At 35.0% G+C, this 22,751-nt stretch overlaps 1 non-coding gene and 1 pseudogene across 1 annotated transcript; one reads left to right on the top strand and one right to left on the bottom strand.

Moving 5' to 3' along the window:
* Positions 1 to 6,575: 6,575 nt before the first annotated feature.
* Positions 6,576 to 10,928, bottom strand: LOC120577515 (uncharacterized; annotated as a pseudogene).
* A 205-nt stretch (positions 10,929 to 11,133) lies between these two features.
* LOC120577796 (small nucleolar RNA R71) lies at positions 11,134 to 11,240 on the top strand. The gene has a single exon (XR_005643778.1). It is a non-coding gene; the product is annotated as a small nucleolar RNA R71 (small nucleolar RNA).
* The last annotated feature ends 11,511 nt before the right edge of the window (positions 11,241 to 22,751 follow it).

Genomic DNA, 22,751 nt, shown 5'->3' with positions numbered 1-22,751 from the left:
AGTAACCACAATTCCGATCCCAGTGCCATTTTTATGGCTGGATCCATCGAGAAATATAACTTCTAAGATTGGTTTACCGAATACTTTACCGAATACTCCTGCGCATCTATTACAGAACGTTGACTCTGTTGCTCTATCCAAAATACACGAACATGTTGCTCCAAGCATAAGAAGTTGACAACCAGTAAAAGAAGGAATATCAAGCCATCCAATCCATAAAATAAGAAGAGTCAGAATTTATTCAACCAAATTACTAATTAGCTTCAGCTAAGTATCAGGAGTATGAACTTTCGATAATGTAAAATACTAATTTCGACAATAATTTAAAATATAGAGCAACATCCTTTGAATAGAAATAGAACGTAACGCTAACTAATTTGTCAATCATTCAATTCATCTCCTAACTAAAACCATTTATATAAATCACCCTATTTAGTCTTAAAGATATTCAAAATTCCAACAAAATAATTTATTCTTTTTGCTCCCTTTTTCTCAAAAGTTTAAGGATTAAACCCTTTACCAACTTCACAATAAAATCAACTTCAAACTATCATATAAATACTTTTTTTTTTTGTTCTTCTGTTTTGTTTTTGACTTCCCTGCTCATGAAAATAATGATGCTATTGTACATTTGAAATAGTTAGTTTTAATATTTAACTATTAATTGTTTGTTTTTAAGAAAAAAATAATATAAATTTTTAAGTTTGGGAGGCATTTTGCACATAAGTGCAAAACTTCAGGGGTATTTGCAAAACGTCATGTTCACTAACAGAAAAATTTGACGGAGGGGGTAAATTGACTAACGTTGTGAAGTAATTTATGAAACTTACAATTTCAGCGGGGGAAATTGACTATTTACTCGTAAAAGAACACACATGTGGTATTTTGTTGTTTTTGAAAATAAATAATGAGGAATAAAATAAAAAGGAAATAATAATAATAATAATAATAATAATAATAATAATAATAATAAATACGGAATTATATTACAGGATGTTACAAGATCACTTGTTACAATTATGGTGAGAATGGTTGTAACGCCCTCTTTAATTATTTGATTATTTTAATAAGTTTAAAATATACTTATATGATTTGTGTGATTTATATGATTTGTTTTTAGGAGTGATATTTTGTTATGTTATATATTGGTATTTATTAGTATAACATATATGTTATTTGGTTTAGAAAATATATATTATTGTTGTAGAAAATATATGTTATTTGTTGTAGAAATACATGTTATATGTTATAGAAATATATTTGTTATAAAGATATATTTGTTAATTGTTATAGAAATATTTTATATTTTATATTATATATATTAGAATAGAATATTGAGATTTTAGGGAGGTTGGATATAAGAGAAAAATAAGTAGGTTAAGGATTTTTATAAAAGGGGAGAGCTAGAATATTTTGCAACACAATCTGAAATATTTTGGTAGGCAATCTAATATATTTTAGTACATACTTTGAAATATATTTTGATACTTAATAATATATTTTTGTACTGAATAATATATTTTTGTACTTAATATAATATATTTTGGTACTCAATTGAGATATTTAAGTACTAGATCTAATAGGTGCATTATTTGTTTCCAAAGTTTCTCATTTATTAGTTGTAAACTATCCCTATAAATAGAGAACTCTCACAGTGCATTCTACACACCGAAATTCACAGTTGATGCTTCCTGTGCTTTTCTTCTCTTCTCCCTCTTTTGACTTGTGTTGACGAGTCTTTCTTCTTTTTCTACTCCTTTCTGTCCATTCGAAATTAAAAGTGTTCTTAAGACTATAATCCCTCTTCGGTTTAATATCCTTTTAGAGAAGAGAAAGCGGTAGAGTCCATCGTCGATCAATCCAAGGTAAGGGTGGGACTAACATTCAAAAATCTTAAGTCATTGATTCTGAAAATTGGATTTAATATGTTGTAAGTTTTAGTTTTTGAGAATTTGAGAATTAGGGTTAAAATTGATTATTTGATGATTTTCTAAAATAATGTTTTGGGTCAAGTTTTATATGATTTTGAGTCTCTTTTGATGTATATAAATGTTTAGACAAACTTTGGGATCAAATTTGGGCATAGGGAAGTTAAAATTGGAATTTTGGGGTGAAAAATGGGTTTTTCCCGAGTTGCTATCTGACAGCATATCCTGTTTCATGTTCTTGCGTCTTTTTCACACGTTTCTATTTTGAATTAGCCTTTGGTGTAAACATGAAAGTTGTAGATAATTGTGTTAGCTTTCCAGTGGCGTCGGTTTGACTTTAAAATGATTTTTGGTTTAGAAGTTATGATGAAAATACTTCAAGTAGGTCCTATTGAAATTTTATGAAAATTCAGCATAACTGTTTCTAAGTTAATCCAAAACTTATGGAATAATTTCAAACCTCAAAAGTAGAAGTACTAGGAGTTTATTAAGGGGTTTAACAGTATTTAACATGTGTTATGATGGATCTAATTTGGTCGGACGTGAATATCTTTGTTGAATAATTTGAGATACATATATTATGTGAATGTTGTATGATATAGAAATAATGTTGTTCATGATTGATGATTTATTATATGAATGTATATGTTGATGAATATGATTTGATGTTGATGGTAATGTAATTATGTGAATTAATATAAGATGTTTAAGTTGTTGCTGATTATCATTTGATGTTGTTATATCTTGAGATGTTTATGTGATGCCTATGTTGCTGTTGTTGGTTATGTGAAATATTTATATGCCTTATGTGGAAAATGTACGATGTTTAAGTTGTTGTTGATTACGATTTTGAGCTTTGTCCTCACCACGATTTTGAGCTTTGTCCTCACCACGAATTGAGCTTTGTCCTCACCACGATTTTGAGCTTTGTCCTCACCACGAATTGAGCTTTGTCCTCACCACGATACCTTAAAAGTATATTAATACTATGATGTTGGGGGCTCATGCCCTGTATTGGTACCACATGCATATAAGAGGTCTAAGTTGCATAGTCGAGTTGGAGTCGCATTTGTCGAGTCAAAGTCGTTGTTGATGAATTATCATCCATGAGTTGTTAAGTTGTTGATGAATTATCATCTATGAGTTGTTAATTTGTCTTCTACCCATGTGTTGTTAAAGAAGTACCTATGAAGATTACATGATGTTTATGATGTGAATTATATGATGTTGACTAAGATGTTGCTATGTTGTCTATGATATTGATTATGATATTGTTATGTTGTTATGATGTTGTTTATGATACTGATTATTATGTTATGTTATTATTAAGATAATGTTTATGTTGTATTGTATATAATTATTATTATTAAATGATGATTATGTTGTATTAGATATGATTATTATTATTAAGTTAATATTATGTTATGTTGTTGTTATATTTTTATAAGATGATGAATAGTTGTTGATATATTATTATGAGATGATGATTATATTGTGTTGTTTAAGTTATTAGTGATGATGATTACATGATGTTATCTATAAGTTGTTAAATGTACTTGATGATGGTTATGTTAAGTTGATAAGTTGTCTTTTATTCATGAATTGATAATGAGATGCTTGGTGGACAAATGTTATTACGAATTAATGATGTTGTTATGTTGTATATGAATTATGAGTAAGATGTTGTTATGTTGTATATGAATTATGATTATAATGTGATGATCTATGTTGGTTATGATTTAGTTATTATGTGTTATATGATGATGTTTATAATGTGATGAATATGAAGTAAATGATAATTAGAAGTTGGTTGAGTTATTAAGAATTATTACATGAAGGATTATTATTATTAATAGAGGAAGTTATTTATGTTGTTAAATATAATTAATGAATTATATGCTTGATATTATTGTTTTGTGAAATCTTACCCCTTCTGCTTGGAAATGTTGCTCTTCGTATGAGTAACTGATTGGATAAAACCGCAAGTGCACGGTCTTACCGAAGTAGTATAAAAGAGTATCGTTCCGACAGGGAGTAGTTCAATTCAATTAACTTTTTAGAGATGATTAGAAGAGAGGAGAGAATTGTAAGTTGGGGGTTTTCAAGCGTTTGAAAGAAAATAATAATAATAAAAAGAGCCTTGGGATCGTTGGTTTCCTCTAAATGACAAGTCCTTCTCAAACCAAAACTATAAGCTTATAATGTTATGTTAGACCTAATTTCTCAAGACAGTTTCTCTTATGTTCCTCTAGCAACCAAGCCTATTTCGCTGACTTGATTACTATTAGATTTTGGTTCCTCTAACAACCAAGCCTATTTCGCTGACTTGATTATTATTGGTTCCCTTGAAGATCGAAACTATATGTCTCAAAGATTGCAAAGCCTATTTCGCTGACTTTGCAATCCTTGTCTGAATTCACTTGTTCGAATATCAAAGCTCCACTTTCGTTTTATGAATTGATATTTGGAATGATGGACAAACAATTATCAAACCCTCCACTTTCGTTTCCACAGTTTGATAATGGTTGATCCATGTTAAGACGGTGAATTCAGATAAGAAATTAGGGTTACATAAGATTAGGGCTTAGAGCTTGGTTTGATTATGATTATATCATTTAGACTTATCCAACAATCCCAAGACAAGGAGAAGTCTACTCACTCATGTTCATCGTAGACATGGGGGAGAAGAGAGAAAGCATAAAAGTAAAAGACAAGAAAGTAAAGGAAAAGAAAAGAACTTTAATTAGAAAAGCAATTGTCACTTATTGTATTCCAAGTAAAGATGAATATTTGTGATGGCTAGCTACTCTATTTATAGCACACATTCGACTTAAAATCTAAGCAAGTATATTCCAAGAATATTCCACGATAGATTGCGCGCCAAAATAGAATAGTTCAGAATCCAAGCAAAAGCTGCAAAAGGTTTTCTGGAGGGTGGCACGGCCGTGCCAAGCCTAGCACGGGCCGTGCCAACATTCTGACTTGAGGGAGACGTATTTTTGTCTCCGAATCTTCATATTTTTGTACCGAATCAGCTCCAAACCCCTTTCTTTTGCTCCAAGACTCAATCCATCCAATATTCGTTCCTGAAATATAATAAAATGCAATTTGTAGTAAACTAGCTCAAAAAGGAAATAATACTAATATAAAATTATATAAAATCTAAATAAAACTAAACTAAAAGGCATATTAAAATAGACAATAAATGACTCATCAAACTCCCCCATACTTGAATCTTTGCTTGTCCTCAAGCAAAAGGCATAAACATAGTAGCACCAATAGTTATATCAAATGACAATTCGATTAAAGCACATGTCTCCTCAAGGGCTTAAATCCCAGATGTACACTAATCACAAACTTAAACATTTCTTGTAATTTTTATTCAACCCAACGATCAAATTTCAAGTGAGTGTGTGTGTGAAGTCCAACCCTTTTCTTGCTCCTGTATAAGATAGGCATTATGAGGAAACATGGTCTAATCCTAACACTAAACCAACCAAGAAAGATTCCTTCTATAATTCATATAAGAGAGATGGGAGTATTTTGGGAATCTTTGTTCTTTGCCATTTGCACATTTAAGTTCTTTATTTAAGGAATAACATCTTCACGTAGGAGGTCGGAGGGCCTACCCCCTTCCCCAATCTAGATTCAATGGTATCCCTTAAAACATCATCTTCACGTAGGAAGTCGGAGGGCCTACCCCCTTCCCCAATCTAGATTCAACGATGCTTTTTAAAGTTTTTTCTTAAGATAACAATCATCTTCACGTAGGAAGTCGGAGGGCCTACCTCCTTCCCCAATCTAGATTCAATGATGAGATCTTGGAATTTATTTGGCTTTTTGGCTTTTTATGAACTCCCTTATACTAACTTATACTACCGGCACTTTGAGAATCTTTAAAGGTTAATGCACCACTAAGATTAAAACGCGTTTCCTTAAAATACTTATTCATACATTTACTCAAGGGAAGCAACTTTGTGTTTTTCTCATTGGAGAATTTTATTTACTTTAAAACAAGATGTGGGTATATCAAGAAGACTTAAAACACAAGAGTTTGCTTTTATGTACAAGAATCAACAAAATAAGAGGAGACAATGAAAATTTTTGTGTCATGATATTTTCAATAAAAATTAGCTACTTAACCATGCCTTTTACAATAAAACAAAACAAAAGAATAAAGTTCAAGGGAGTTTGGAAACACTACGACTAAAGACACTTTATTAGGCTCCCCCCACACTTAGGAGAAGCATTGTCCTCAATGATTCAAGATAAAAGAAACGAAAGAAATAAGGAAAAAGTGAGAAAGGGTGCGGAAAGCTCACAATTTGTCGAAATTTTGAACTCTGGAGGCCTTCAGGTTGGCACGGCCGTGCCAGATGTAGCACGGGCCGTGCCATCATTCTGCCAAGTTTTATGAAGGTGTGGTTGTGATTCTTGGCACGGCCGTGCCAAATCAAGCACGGGCCGTGCCACCTTTCTGGTTCTTGGAACTTTGATTTTTCTTGCGTTTCTTAATCAATCTCGGACACTTACCTACAAAACAAAGAGAAATAACAGAAAACAAAGGAAGCAATTAAATTGGTGGGTTGCCTCCCACGAAGCGCTCTTTTAACGTCACTAGCTTGACGAAGGTAAGGATGAAAATCCTTAAGGTGGTTCACTAAGGGTGAAATCAGCCACTACTTCATTTACTTCTCCGGTATTATAGATTTTAAGCCTTTGTCCATTAACCGTGAAGGATCCTGTTTCGTCAGAAAAGATTTCAATCGCCCCATAAGGGTAGACTGTGCGAACTTGAAAAGGACCGGACCATGGTGACCGTAGTTTGCCTGGAAAGAGCTTTAGCCTAGAGTTAAAGAGCAGCACAAGGTCACCGCTTTTGAAGTGCTTTTTGATGATTTTCTTGTCATGCCAGTTCTTAGTTCTCTCTTTGTAAATGCGGGCATTCTCATAGGCATCCATCCTAAGTTCTTCTAGCTCGTTTAATTGAAGTTTTCTTTTGTCACCGGCTAAATTGGGGTCTAAGTTGAGGTTTCTAATTGCCCAATAGGCCTTATGCTCGAGCTCAACGGGAAGGTGACAAGATTTCCCATAGACAAGTTTAAAAGGGGTCATTCCAATGGGGATTTTATAAGCCGTTCGATAGGCCCAAAGGGCGTCGTCAAGCTTACTTGACCAATCTGTTCTAGAGGTTGAAACAGTTTTTTCAAGGATAGCTTTAATTTGTCTATTTGAGACCTCCACTTGTCCGCTAGTTTGGGGGTGATAGGGTGTCGCAATTTTGTGCCTCACTCCAAGTTTTTGTAGAAGTTTTTCAAAATGTCTTGAAATGAAGTGAGACCCTCCATCGCTTATCACAACTCGTGGCACTCCGAACCTAGGGAAAATGACTTTTTTAAACAGTTTTATAACAACCTGTGCATCATTAGTGGGGGAGGCAATGGCTTCAACCCATTTGGACACATAGTCAACGGCTACTAATATGTACTGATTCCCAAAAGAGGAGGGGAAAGGTCCCATAAGATCAATACCCCAAACATCAAAAATTTCCACTTCAAGGATGTTGTTCAGAGGCATTTCATTTCTCTTAGTAATGCTACCAGTGCGTTGACATTTGTCACATTTAGAGATAAAGAGATGCACATCTTTGAAAAGTGATGGCCACCAGAAACCAGAATGAAGAATTTTGAAAGAAGTCTTTTGTGTACTGGCGTGGCCGCCATAAGAAGAGGAGTGGCAATGAGTTAGAATACTACTTATCTCGTTTTCAGGAATGCATCTCCTGAAAATTCCATCGGAGCCTCTCCTGAAGAGGTAGGGCTCATCACAATAGTAGTGCTTGAGATCATCGAAGAATTTCTTCTTTTGTTGGTAGCTTAACTCAGGCGGTAGTACTCCTGCTGCAAGAAAATTAACAAAATCTGCATACCAAGGTGCGTCAGTTTGTGCCAATAAGAAGAGTTGGTCATCCGGGAATGAATCATCCAAGGGTAACTCATCTTCATTGGTCTCCCGAAGTCGGGACAAGTGGTCAGCGACAACATTTTCTACGCCCTTTTTATCTTTTATTTCAAGATCAAATTCTTGGAGGAGCAAAATCCATCGGATCAATCTCGGTTTGGCATCTTTTTTGTTTAGCAAGTATTTTATGGCCGAGTGATCTGTGTAAACAATGATTTTTGATCCCACCAAGTATTGCCGAAATTTGTCAATGGCGTAGACAACTGCTAGCAATTCTTTTTCTGTTGTGGCATAGTTTACCTGTGCCCCATCTAGGGTCTTACTGGCGTAGTATATGGCATGCATCTTTTTTTCCTTTCTGTGACCTAATACTGCTCCAACCGCATAGTCGCTTGCATCACACATTATTTCAAAAGGCAAGTTCCAATCCGGTGGTTATATGATTGGGGCGGTAATTAGTGCTTCTTTCAACCTGTAAAATGCCTGCAAACAAGAATCATCAAAGACAAAGTCTGCATCCTTGAGAAGCAGGCTGGATAGTGGTTTAGTGATTGATGAAAAATCTTTAATGAAACGGCGGTAGAACCCTGCATGTCCTAGGAAACTTCTAATTTCTTTGACTGAGGTGGGAGGTAGCATTTTTTCAATAATTTCGATTTTTGCTTTGTCTACCTCTATACCTCTGTCGGAGACTAAGTGTCCTAGGACAATTCCTTCTCTTACCATGAAGTGACATTTCTCCCAATTTAAGACTAGGTTCACCTGTTCACATCTTTCCAAAACTTTTTCAAGGTTAGTCAAACAATCATCAAAACTAGATCCATGCACAGAAAAATCATCCATAAAGACTTCCATTATCTTTTCAACAAAGTCAGAAAAAATAGACATCATGCATCTTTGAAAAGTAGCAGGGGCATTACAGAGACCAAAAGGCATTCTTCTATAGGCAAAGGTCCCGAAGGGGCATGTAAAAGTTGTCTTTTCTTGGTCATTAGGGTGAATGGGTATTTGGAAAAATCCAGAATAACCATCTAAGTAGCAAAAATGTGAATGCTTAGCTAACCTTTCTAACATTTGGTCTATAAAAGGGAGAGGGAAGTGATCTTTACGGGTTGCTTTATTAAGCTTCCTATAATCAATACACATTCTCCAACCGGTGACGGTCCTAGTGGCAATGGATTCATTTTTATCGTTTTTAATAACTGTGAGACCACCCTTTTTTGGTACAACTTGCACGGGGCTAACCCATTTGGAGTCAGAAATTGGATAAATGACACCTGCATCTAGGAGTTTTAAAACTTCTTTTTTCACAACTTCTTTCATATTAGGATTTAGCCTTCTTTGATGTTCAATGGAGGGTTTATAGTCTTCTTCAAGAAGTATCCTATGCATGCATAATGAAGGATTTATTCCTTTAATGTCGTCAATGGTGTACCCTATAGTTTTAGGATATTTCTTGAGGACATAAAGCAACTTTTCAGTTTCTACTTCATCGAGACTTGCATTTACAATAACAGGATAGGTAGAGTTAGGGCCCAAGAATTCATACCTTAGATTTGATGGAAGTGTTTTAAGTTCTACTTTCGGTGCTTCCTTGGGTAGAAGTGCTGGTTCTTCTTTCACTAACTCCTCCACACTTAGACCTTTCATTGGAGGAGTTCTATCCAACAGCTCTTCATAAGCTTTTGCCTCCCCTTCCAGTTTTGTACCTGCATTGTTTACTAAGCATACTTCCAAACCATCATGTGTAGTTGATGCTAAAGAGCACTTTTTCACGCAATGGTCGATTATATCTATCATGCAACAAGAGTCTTTAATGGAAGGACTTTTCATTAGTTTAGCAAGTTCAAATTCAACAGTCTCCTTACCGACATTAAAGGCGAGCTTACCCTTTTTTACATCAATGATAGCTCCTACAGTAGCAAGGAAAGGTCTTCCTAAAAGAATTGGTACTTGATTGTCTTCCTCCATTTCCATTACAACAAAATCAGCGGGGATGTATACCTCTCCCACCTTAACGGAGACATCTTCTATGATTCCAGCTGGATACTTAACAGAACGGTCCGCTAGTTGTAGGGTCATCCTTGTTGATTTAAGTTCCCCTATTCCCAACCTCTCATAAAGGGATAAAGGCATTAGGCTGACACTGGCTCCTAGATCACACATAGCTTTCTTCACAACTTCCGATCCTATGACACAAGGTATGGAAAAACTGCCTGGATCTTTAAGCTTTGGTGGCAATTTATTTTGGATGATGGCACTACATTCTTCCGTAAGGTTAACCGTCTCACCTTCCTCAATCTTTCTTTTTTTAGAAAGGATTTCTTTCAAAAATTTAGCATATGTAGGCATTTGGGTTAGGACTTCGGTAAAAGGCACATCAATATATATCTTGTTCATCATTTCTATGAACTTTTTGAATTGCTCATCTAGCTTTGATTTGGCAAACCTTTGTGGGAAGGGGATTTTTGGTTTAAAGGGAGGTGGTGTGTTTTCCTCAACTCGTGGTTCTTCTCTTTCTGCCCTGGTTTCCCTAGATGGTGGTTCGCATATCTCTTTCTCACTGTCATCGGTTTTGGTTCTCCTTATGGGGTCTTCGAGTGGCTTACCACTCCTAAGTGTAACAGCATTCATTTTATTAGGGTGGTCAACCTTATGAACTACCTGGGAGAGCTGAGTTTCAGAAGTTTTGTTATGAGAAGAGATGGAGTCTATCTTTGTTGTGAGAGTAGCAAGAGAGTTGTTCAAAAGTCTAGTTTGATCCTTGAGCTCTTGGAGCTGTTCGGATTGTTTAAGAAAATAGTTTTCCATTAAAAGTTCAATGTGAGATTTTTGAACAACTCTTTGGCCATTCTGAACAAAGTTTAACTGCTCAACACTACTTAGGTTGCAATCGGTGCTAGAATGACTAGATAGGCCACATGCTTCACAAGGAGGTGAGAAGGTAGGTGTGCTAGCACTAGTGCTTATGCGATCAAGTCTTTGAGATAACGCTTTCACCTTGGTAGATAGATAGTCAATGGAAGAGGTTTCATCCATACCTGCCTCTTTTTTAGAGGGTGAAGGATCGATGATTGTTTTTTCTTCTGTCCATTGGAAAAGGTTTAGAGCCATGTCCTCAATCAACGCGTAAGCTGTTGTGAAGTCTTTGTTCATTAGGGCACCACCTGCAGCTGCATCAATAGTCAATTTAGTGTTAGATGTTAGACCATTATAAAAGGTGTGGATGATTAACCATTTTTCTAGACCGTGATGGGGACAACGTCTAAGTATTTCTTTAAAACGCTCCCACACATCGAAAAGAGATTCCCCGTTCTTTTGAGTAAATTGGTAAAGCTTTCCCCTAAGTTGGGCGGTTTTAGATGGGGGAAAGAAACGGCAAAGGACTTCTCGCCTTAGTTGGTCCCATGAGGTGATGGAACCGGGCTTCAAAGAGTTGAACCAATTGCTGGCCCTATCTTTTAGAGAAAAAGGGAAGAGATGTAGCTTGACGGTTTCTTGGTCGTCTTTGCAAGTTACACTAAGTCTCCAAAAGGTTGAGATATGTAAATTTGGATCTTCAGAAGGTAATCCAGAGAACTGGTTTTGTTGTACCAGAATTAGTAGTGCAGGTTTTATTTTGAAGTTGCTACCTTGAACCGTTGGGTAAACTATAATAGTGCATGGCTCATCCGAAGAAGGGATCGAATACTCCTTAAGAGTGCGTTCCTCAGCCATGTTATCTATTATCTTTAAGCTACCCAAAAAGTCAAGTGTAGGAAAAGAGAGAAGAAGGGAAGAAGAGGGGAGAGAAAAGAGTTCTAATCACAAAGAAAGAGTTAATCAAATTAGTTTACTCCCCGGCAGCGGCGCCAAAAACTTGATGGGATAAAACCGCAAGTGCACGGTCTTACCGAAGTAGTATAAAAGAGTATCGTTCCGACAGGGAGTAGTTCAATTCAATTAACTTTTTAGAGATGATTAGTAGAGAGGAGAGAATTGTAAGTTGGGGGTTTTCAAGCGTTTGAAAGAAAATAATAATAATAAAAAGAGCCCTGGGATCGTTGGTTTCCTCTAAATGACAAGTCCTTCTCAAACCAAAACTATAAGCTTATAATGTTATGTTAGACCTAATTTCTCAAGACAGTTTCTCTTATGTTCCTCTAGCAACCAAGCCTATTTCGCTGACTTGATTACTATTAGATTTTGGTTCCTCTAACAACCAAGCCTATTTCGCTGACTTGATTATTATTGGTTCCCTTGAAGATCGAAACTATATGTCTCAAAGATTGCGTTCCTCAGCCATGTTATCTATTATCTTTAAGCTACCCAAAAAGTCAAGTGTAGGAAAAGAGAGAAGAAGGGAAGAAGAGGGGAGAGAAAAGAGTTCTAATCACAAAGAAAGAGTTAATCAAATTAGTTTAATCCCCGGCAGCGGCGCCAAAAACTTGATGGGATAAAACCGCAAGTGCACGGTCTTACCGAAGTAGTATAAAAGAGTATCGTTCCGACAGGGAGTAGTTCAATTCAATTAACTTTTTAGAGATGATTAGAAGAGAGGAGAGAATTGTAAGTTGGGGGTTTTCAAGCGTTTGAAAGAAAATAATAATAATAAAAAGAGCCTTGGGATCGTTGGTTTCCTCTAAATGACAAGTCCTTCTCAAACCAAAACTATAAGCTTATAAGCTTATAGTTTTGGTTTGATCAAGACAGTTTCTCTTATGTTCCTCTAGCAACCAAGCCTATTTCGCTGACTTGATTACTATTAGATTTTGGTTCCTCTAACAACCAAGCCTATTTCGCTGACTTGATTATTATTGCTTCCCTTGAAGATCGAAACTATATGTCTCAAAGATTGCAAAGCCTATTTCGCTGACTTTGCAATCCTTGTCTGAATTCACTTGTTCGAATATCAAAGCTCCACTTTCGTTTTATGAATTGATATTTGGAATGATGGACAAACAATTATCAAACCCTCCACTTTCGTTTCCACAGTTTGATAATGGTTGATCCATGTTAAAACGGTGAATTCAGATAAGAAATTAGGGTTACACAAGATTAGGGCTTAGAGCTTGGTTTGATTAGGATTATGTCATTTAGACTTATCCAACAATCCCAAGACAAGGAGAAGTCTACTCACTCATGTTCATCGTAGACATGGGGGAGAAGAGAGAAAGCATAAAAGTAAAAGACAAGAAAGTAAAGGAAAAGAAAAGAACTTTAATTAGAAAAGCAATTGTCACTTATTGTATTCCAAGTAAAGATGAATATTTGTGATGGCTAGCTACTCTATTTATAGCACACATTCGACTTAAAATCTAAGCAAGTATATTCCAAGAATATTCCACGATAGATTGCGCGCCAAAATAGAATAGTTCAGAATCCAAGCAAAAGCTGCAAAAGGTGTTCTGGAGGGTGGCACGGCCGTGCCAAGCCTAGCACGGGCCGTGCCAACATTCTGACTTGAGGGAGACGTATTTTTGTCTCCGAATCTTCATATTTTTGTACCGAATCAGCTCCAAACCCCTTTCTTTTGCTCCAAGACTCAATCCATCCAATATTCGTTCCTGAAATATAATAAAATTCAATTTGTAGTAAACTAGCTCAAAAAGGAAATAATACTAATATAAAATTATATAAAATCTAAATAAAACTAAACTAAAAGGCATATTAAAATAGACAATAAATGACTCATCAGTAACTTGCAGGTAACCAAGAATAGTTGATGTCGTGTGAAGTTTCTCTCTCGTGTGTCTTAGGTACTCTGATACGTAACGGGATGGGAACCTTGTTATTGCTTTTCTATTCCTTACGTATTGTTTTGAAGATTTATGACTATGTTTTTAGATTGGATTTTTATGGGACATTTATGAAGAGGCCTTTGTGCCAAAGACTGTCTTAGTTATTGAATAAATTTCGCTGCGAAGTATTAAAGATTTTTTTGAATTTTAAAGATAAATAGTTATTTATTCAGTTTATGATTTTAAGAAAAGAATGTGACATTCCGTTTACGTGGAAAACTCTGATTATTTTTATGAAATTTTTATGTTGGGAAAACGGGGTGTTACAATGGTCATATCAGTGCTAAGTGTACCAAGCCAAAGAAGGTGGCAGAAAAGGTGTTTGCATTGAATGCAGAAGAGGTGGAGCAGCCGGATAATCTTATATGAGGTATATGTTTTATCAATAGTACTCCTTGATTATAATTATTGATACTGGTGCTACTCATTCTTTTATCTCGGCTAGTTGTGTTGAGCATTTGAATTTGGTTGTAACTCCGTTATCGCGAGGGATGGTCATCGACACCCCGGCTAGTGGTTCGGTGACTACTTCCTTAGTGTGTGCTAAGTGTCCTGTTAATTTTGGAAATGTTGATTTTGAGTTGGATCTTGTGTGTCTTCCGTTGAAGCATATGGATGTGATTTTTTGTATGGATTGGATGTTGTCTTTTGGTGTTAGCATTAACTGCTTAACCAAGAGTATAACATTTTCGAAGCCGGTAGATGAGTTAGGTGGAAAGTTCTTGACCGCGGAGCAAGTGAAGAAGTCTTTGGACGGTGAAGCTTGTGTGTTCATGATATTTGCATTGTTGAAGAAAAGTAATGAAAAAGGGGTCCGTGATTTGTCGGTAGTGCAAGAGTTTCCAGAAGTTTTTCCGGATGACATTATTGAGTTACCGCCAGAGAGAAGTAGAGTTTGCAATTGATTTGGTATCAGGAACGAGTCCTATTTCGATTGCGCCGTATCGGATGTCTGCATCAGAGTTGGGTGAATTGAAGAAGCAGTTGGAAGAGTTGCTTGAGAAGCAGTTCATTAGACTGAGTTTTTCTCCGTGGGGTGTTCCAATGTTGTTGGTTAAGAAGAAGGATGGGAGCATGAGGTTGTGTGTGGATTATCGGCAGTTGAACAAGGTGACGATTAAGAATCAGTATCCGCTTCTGAGGATTGATGATTTAATGGATCAGCTGGTTGGTGCGGAAGTGTTCAGTAAGATTGATTTGAGATCGGGATATTATCATATTTTAGTAAAGGTGGAAGATATATCCAAAACCGCGTTCCAAACGAGGCATGGACACTATGAGTATTCTGTGATGCCATTTGGAGTATCCAATGCACTAGGTGTCTTCATGGAATATATGAATAGAATATTTCATCCTTTTCTGGACCGTTTTATGGTAGTGTTTATCGATGATATTTTGGTGTATTCGAAGTTTGAGGAGGAGCATGCTGAGCATTTGAGGATTATGTTGCGTGTCTTGAAGGAAAATTAGTTGTGTGCTAAGTGGTCGAAGTGCGAGCTTTGGTTGCGAGAAGTGAGTTTCCTTGGTCATGTGATTTCTAAGGGTGGTATTGTCGTGGATCCGTCGAAGGTTGATGTTGTGTTACAGTGGGAATCCCCTAAGTCTGTTTTTGAGCTTAGAAGCTTTCTTGGATTGACAGGTTATTATCGGAGGTTCATTGAGGGATTCTCTAAGTTGGCGTTGCCATTGACTCGGAAGGGACAAGCTTATATTTGAGAAGAGTTTCCAAGAGTTGAATAAGAGGTTGACTTGAGCTCCAGTGTTGATTTTGCCGAATCCGAAGGAATCTTTTGTTGTGTATTGTGATGCTTCTAAGATGAGGCTTGGTGGTGTGCTTATGCAGAATCGTCAGGTTGTGGTTTATTCTTCAAGGCAGTTGAAAGTGCATGAGAAGAACTATCCGACTCATGATTTGGAATTGACGGCGGTTGTGTATGCATTGAAGATTTGGAGGCATTATCTGTATGGTTCTAAGTTTGAAGTGTTCAGTGACCAAAAGAGTTTGAAGTATTTGTTTGATCAGAAAGAGTTGAATATGAGACAAAGAAGATGGTTAGAATATCTTAAGGACTTCGACTTTCAGTTGAGTTATCATCCCGGGAAGGCTAATGTTGTTGACGACGCCTTGAGTAAGAAGACTTTGCATATATTTGCTTTAATGGTTAAAGAGTTGGAGTTAATTGAATAGTTTCGAGATTTGAATTTGGTTAGTGAGTTGACACCGAATGGCGTGAGGTTAGGGATGTTGAAGTTGACGAGTAATATTTTGGAGGAGATTAAGAATGGTCAGAAGGTAGATTTGAAACTTGTGGATCGAGGGGTGTTGGTTAACCAAGGTAAAGGTGGAGACTTTAGATTGGATGAGAACGGTGTTTTAATGTTTTGTGATCAAGTTTGTGTGCCAGATGTGCTTAAGCTTAAGAGACAGATTTTGGACGAAGATCATAGAAGTAGTTTGAGTATTCATCCAGATTTTGTCAGAAGTCGAAGATTGAACATCATAAATCGTCGGGTTTGATGCAACCGTTGTTTGTGCTAGATTGGAAGTGGGATAATATACATATGGACTTTGTTGGAGCGTTGCCGAGGACTACGAAGGGTTTTGATTCCATTTGGGTGATCGTGGACCGGTTGACGAAGTCAGCACATTTTGTTCCTATCAAGACGGTATGTCTGTGGCGAAGTTGGCTGAGATCTACATTGAGCTAATTGTCAGGTTGCATGGTATTCCTTCTAATATTGTGTCAGATCGGGATCTGAGGTTTACTTCTATGTTTTGGGAAAGTTTGCAAGCTGCTTTGGGAACTAAGTTGAGGCTGAGTTCTACTTATCATCCCCAGACCGATGGTCAGACAGAGAGGACTATTCAGAGTTCTTCTTCAGACAGAGAGGACTATTCAGAGTTCTTCTTCTTCTTCTTCTTCTTCTTCTTCTTCTTCTTCTTCTTCTTCTTCTTCTTCTTCTAACATCACGTGCGACAAAGATCGCAAGAACACTAAGTAAGGTTGACTGCCACTGAGTAACTCACGAGGCGAGCCACTCTCCTCACTATGGCTAGTTCAACAAAAGGCTACTCGCTATGGCGAACAAGGTACTCGTCGTGGCGAGCTAAAACTGATGGCTCTCGTGAGTTTGACATTTTTCACTCAAAATTCCCATTTTTAACTTCCCTATGCCCAAACTTAATCCAAAAACTTGCCTAATCATTTCTAGATATGTTAAGGCACTCAAAACCATCTAAAACTTGACCCCTAACCTTAATTCACAAAATCATGTTTTTCTCACTGGGTAACTCGCTAGGGCGAGCGATTTACTCGCAATGGCAAGCGACAAATGGGTTTACTCGTGAGGCGAGAAGAAATTACTCGCTAGGCGAGCGATGAAGATGATCACTTGCGAGGCGAGAGAAGCTACTCGCTATGGCGAGCGATGAATGTCAGCTTTACGGGCATAATGCAGTTTTCACAAAAACTCACCTAATTCCATGATTCTAACCTTAAAACTGACTGTAATCATTGCTCTATGAATAATCTAAGGTCTGGACACTATTTCTACATCAATTCAACAGATTCCTACTCTTAATTAATCAATTTCCAACTTCTAAACCTAGTTCTCAAATCCCCAAAACTACAGCCTACAACTTGTTAAATTCAATTCTCAGAGTTATATCACTTAGAATTAGAGAAAGTTAGTCACACCCTTACCTTAGATTGATCGATCGAAAGCTTCTCCTCTCTGGTTTTCCTCTTATCTTGGTTTTCTCCCTTTTCTCCAAAAACAGGTTTCACGTGAAAAACTATCTGACCCTAGTTTCTCCTATTTATTTCCACTTATTCCACTAAACTCTTCTAAATTCCAAAACAACCCCTCAACTGAATATTATTTTATTTTCAAATCTTGTTTTATTAAATAATAAAATAAAGCCACTTAATAAAACAACAACACACCTCATAACCATTTAAATCACAAAATCATATAAATAGATTCTAAACCCAATAAAATAATTAAATAAGTAAATAAGGCAGGGCAATTATCTGAATCACAAAATCCTAATCTCGCATTTTGTAGGGCAATTAAACCTTGCAATTCTGATAATGTCGCGTCATTTTTCGGAGATCAAGACTATTTGATTAGCTTTTGACTCACTAATTATTTCACGACTGAATATTTAATTTTATCAAGAAAAGGCGAAAAAAGTTCAAACCACCCCATATTGAAAAGATTTAGGGTTCGGGGGTTAGTTACATAAAGGGAAGGTATTAGCACCCTTTATGTCCGTAGTACTCTACAGGAACCTCTTAATTTTATTTAATTTAATGTGCTATAACTTGCTTGCTATTTTTGAAAAGAAGGAATTAAAGTGAAAGAAATGAAGACCTAATTATCTATATTTTTTATTGAATTAATGCTTTCACTTCTTTGAATTGCATTCATCCCAGCAAAAAAATCACTTCTATTATAAACCGGTATCAATGATTCTCTGATACTATATAACCTTTGAAGCCATTCATTGTTAGCTATGAAAACAAGAAATTGCACATATTTTTGAAGGAATTTTCTTTAGCGTGAAAACAAAAAAAAAAAAACAATGGGAGAAGGAAAAAAAAATCAATCAATTAAAAGACATTTATTGTTTTGTGATTTTGTGATTATAATTGTTGACTACAATAGAGAATGAAATTAAAGCCTACCATATCAATTAATCTAAGCCATTAATCAATATTGGAATTAAAGGTCATAATTTAGAGTAAGTTATTGCACTTACTCTTGGAGTCAAAATATCTCTCCTATATATATATATATATATATATATATATATATATATATATATATATATATATATATAATGTCATACCCATACACTTGCATGAAGCTACTTATATTAGCCCACCAAATTATAAAAATATATAAGTTCCTAAGCATGTTAAAAATACATGAAAAAATAAGAGTACAAACATGAAGATATTATGAAAATTTTGATCGAGTTTCAAGTCTGTTAGGCATTGTTAAATCATTACCGTGGTTAAACGAATTACCAATTTATTAACAGTTTTACATTTATTATTACAATTATAAAATAAAAAAAATGAGACCTATAACATTGTGCTATAAAAAATGATATGGTCATCAAAATAAAAAAAGATACAAACGAATGTATAGAGATATAATATAATTTTTTTTTTTTTAAGAAATCAAAATGAAATTATATTACCACAACAATCAGCAGTTCCCAAGCATAAGATGTAGCTAAGAGACCACTAAAAAATTACAAGATGTCAGAAAAGAGCTATAACATAATGTTGAAAAAAATGCTATAAACCATGAAACAACTATAAGAAAATAGTCCCACATCAGTAGTTTTTAAGCAATTGAGAGCAGTGACTATAAAAGAAAAGCTAAAGTACACGCCAATGCATTGCCTTCTACTTGGTCTTAAGACCAAATGTTCTCAGCCAATCACATGATTAAATTGTTATGGTGTTTGGCATAAATTCTTTTGTACAATTTTTTTTTTTTTTTTTTTTTTTTTTTTTTTTTTTTTGTGTTTTGGTTCATTTGGTTCGAATTATTGAGTCAAATCGAGTTGTTCGTGAGCTTGAATCGAGCCGAGTTTGAGCTGAAAAAAAGACCGTGACGTACTTGAGTAGAATTTCAAACCAATCTACTCCCTCCGTCCCAAATTGTATGACGTTTGGCCATTTTACACGTATTAAGAAATGTAATTGATATTGTATGGGGAAGAGAAATTATGAGTTGTTTTACAAAATTATCCTTAATAAATGGTATGGGAAAGATAAATGAAATAATTGAAAGAAGAGAGAGTAATTAATAGTTAAGGATATAATAGGAAAAATAACATTAATATTTCATTGGTATTGTAAAGTGACATATAATTTGGAACAAATTTTTTTTCCAAAGCGACATACAATTTAGGACGGAGGAAGTAATTTTTATCGAGCCGAGCTAAGTCTGGTTTGACTCATTTCAGCTCTGTGGTTTGTAATTATTTTGCCCAATTGACATTGTTTTCTATCCTGATACACTTTATGATAAACAAAATATGTTTTCAATAATATTATATTCCATTTTACCTTGTAAAAAAAAACATTTTTTTTAAATGGATTTGCTCGATTAGCAAACAAGGTTGCCTCATTGAATCCACTTTGATATATGTACCGAAACGTGGAATTCACAAAGGTGCTCGATTAGATATGATTAAACAATGATAATGGCTCCACTTAGTGACTCGTATGTGGCAAAAGAAAACAATGTCGTACAATTAAGCTCCCAATTTCAAAACACAAAATGAAATTAAAATAGTTATCTAGTGAAAACTGATTTGATAACCGCATGAGAAAAAAAAAAAAAAAAACAGTAAGAAATCATAGTTTTTTTTTTTTAAGAAGTTAAATTAATCCGTTTTCCAAATCAATACCACCGGACCAACACAATATCAACATTTTAATACTTCTTTCAACAGCAAAAAAAAATTGATACTATAATGTCTCATTAATACAACTTCATTAGTAGTTGTAGGAATACTTCATGTGTTAGGGCGCTGGTTAAAACCAATTTCATTCATGTGATATCACTCATTAAACACATCATTAGTAAATGTAATAAAAAAAAAACATGTATTCAACAAACATCATGTGATATCACTAATTTGATTTATAAACCCTAAAGCAACATGGAAATTTTATGAAATTCAGAGTTCAGATTCAATAATCCATAATGTAAAAACTTAAGTCCGCCATTCTACAGAGAGGAACGCAGAAAATAAAGAAGAGGAAAAGATAGAACGAGAGAATGAAGAGAGAGAAAAAACGAGCATAGGAACCAAAGGAACATAGAAAAATGAGGAAGAAGAAGCAATGGATCACGATCAACAATTTCTTTTAAAAAAAATTAGAGGCAATTTAAAACTATTCCATTTAAAATAATATAGAGGTTTTAGAACCGCTATGCTTTGAGATCCACTACAAACCGTTTTACCGATATAACAGTTAAAGTGGCCTCTATTTAGAACTTATAACACAGTAGTTATCTGCACCGCTACACCATGTGTGGCCGCTATCGACTATGTGTGTGTGTGTGTTTATATATATATATATATATATATATATATATATATGTGTGTGTGTGTGTGTGTGTGTGTGTGTGTAAAATTTTATAAATTTATTATATTTCTCAAGAAATTCCAATAATTTCAATGTTATGAATACATCTCTAATAACAATACCCAGACAATAATCATCATCAATAATATATGCAAGGACAATGCATAATATATGAAAAGTCTGGGGGTTCGAATCCCAACTACCATAAAAAAAGCAACTAAAAATAGTAAACCTTTATTAAAAAGTATGAAGTCATAGTGTTGTAAGCTTGAGGTGTGCATACCAGGAAACCGATAAAAAGTAAGTAAGGTAGGCATGTATGACAAGCCGACTGAAGACACAAAGTAGTGAATGATGACTTCTCCCACATGAGTTTGAAAAAAAAAATGGATAGAAGAGAAGGATTGGGGACAAAGCCACACGAGGGAGTAAAATAATTGAGTAAGCCATCATCATTTCGTTCGCTCACCATGTGTATGAGAAGGTATGATTGTTTTTTAACCTAGGGTCTTAACTAGTGTTTTGGAGGTACTGGTTAACATTTTCTTTTAATGTATTTGTAGTTAGTATGATTATTAGACTAAACTGATTGAAAGAATGCATGTGTAATTTTATAAATAATCTTATATGTTTGGGGAAAATAGAAGTGGAAAATGATCTTATAAAGAAGAATGAAGGAAGTACAAAACTGTAATGTGGGTTACACACTCTCAAGTAGAAACAAATTAAGACAATGAAAATGAGAGTGGAAAGAAGATTAAGACAACAAACTAGCTTCCATTGGTCGATGTCTTATGGCCCACCCATGTTTTTTTTTTTTTTCTTTCGCACCCGTTTCCGACCCATCAAAGGTGGACGATTAATCCATCTCGTGCGTAGAGGTATGCGCACTGGCCAAGCGTTGTTCTCCATGAGGATCCAACCTGATATTCCATGGGTACGTCATTGAAAGGAATTTCTTACCACTGAAGTCCAAACAATTTGGTTGCCACACATGTTTTTGTTAGTCCGACACCGTGTTTGACTTGTTTTCATGTCTTAATATTTTAAGAATTTTCCTTTGAAATTTTGTAAAGTCAGCCACAAATATTTAACGGTTAGATATTAAAAGTTGAACTATGCGTGCACTGTTTTTTGCACGCCAAAGATCACTCAAAGTCATAATGGTCCCTTTTACTTCTCAAACATTTTTTCAACACCAAACTTTCTTTCTTGATTATATTAACCGATGATCTAATTAAGATGAACTAACTAGGGTGGATTTTTTACTTTAATTAACAAAAATCTGAATTAAGTTCATTGACTAATTGGAGTTTTTTTATTCACATCAATGTCAATGTTGTGTGCTAGATATTTTCACGGACATGGGTGCTAGGAATTGTAAGGGTTTTTTCTATGGTCCATTTCATGGTTTGCTAAATGTTTACTCATAAGTCAACATAATATAGTAAAGATATGGTTGAGTCTAAACAAAAAAGTAAAGATAGGGAAATTAACACAATTCAACTGATATAATTTCATAGATTGACTAATTGTTTACTCCTAAGTCAACAAAATATATTATCTCCGTCCTTAATTATAGGACCATTTTAAAAAAAAAAATTATCCCTTTTTATAAGATCCATTTAGTATTTCCAAATACATTAATTATTTCTTTACTAACATATCCTTATTTATTTTGCATCTTTTTCTTCAATCAACAATAAATATTATGTTGAAAACATAAATTAACTCTCTCTTAAGGATAAAATTGTAAAAACAATAATAATTATATACAAATTTAACACTACAACCAACTTTCTTAATCTCCGTAATTTTAACAAAAAATTCCTATATTTAGGGACGGAGGTACAAGGAAAGATATCATTTGAGGTGAACCTTCGCGAGCAAATTGAATGGCCCAAAGCAAAAGTCTTTGACTTCAATTAAATACAATTTTCCATGACAAACATATCAAAATT

This window comes from Medicago truncatula, chromosome 8 (assembly GCF_003473485.1).
Source record: "Medicago truncatula cultivar Jemalong A17 chromosome 8, MtrunA17r5.0-ANR, whole genome shotgun sequence".
NCBI classification, from domain to species: Eukaryota; Viridiplantae; Streptophyta; class Magnoliopsida; order Fabales; family Fabaceae; genus Medicago; species Medicago truncatula.
The sequence above is the reverse complement of the archived record's forward strand: the minus strand, read 5'-3'. Positions and strand labels throughout refer to the sequence as shown.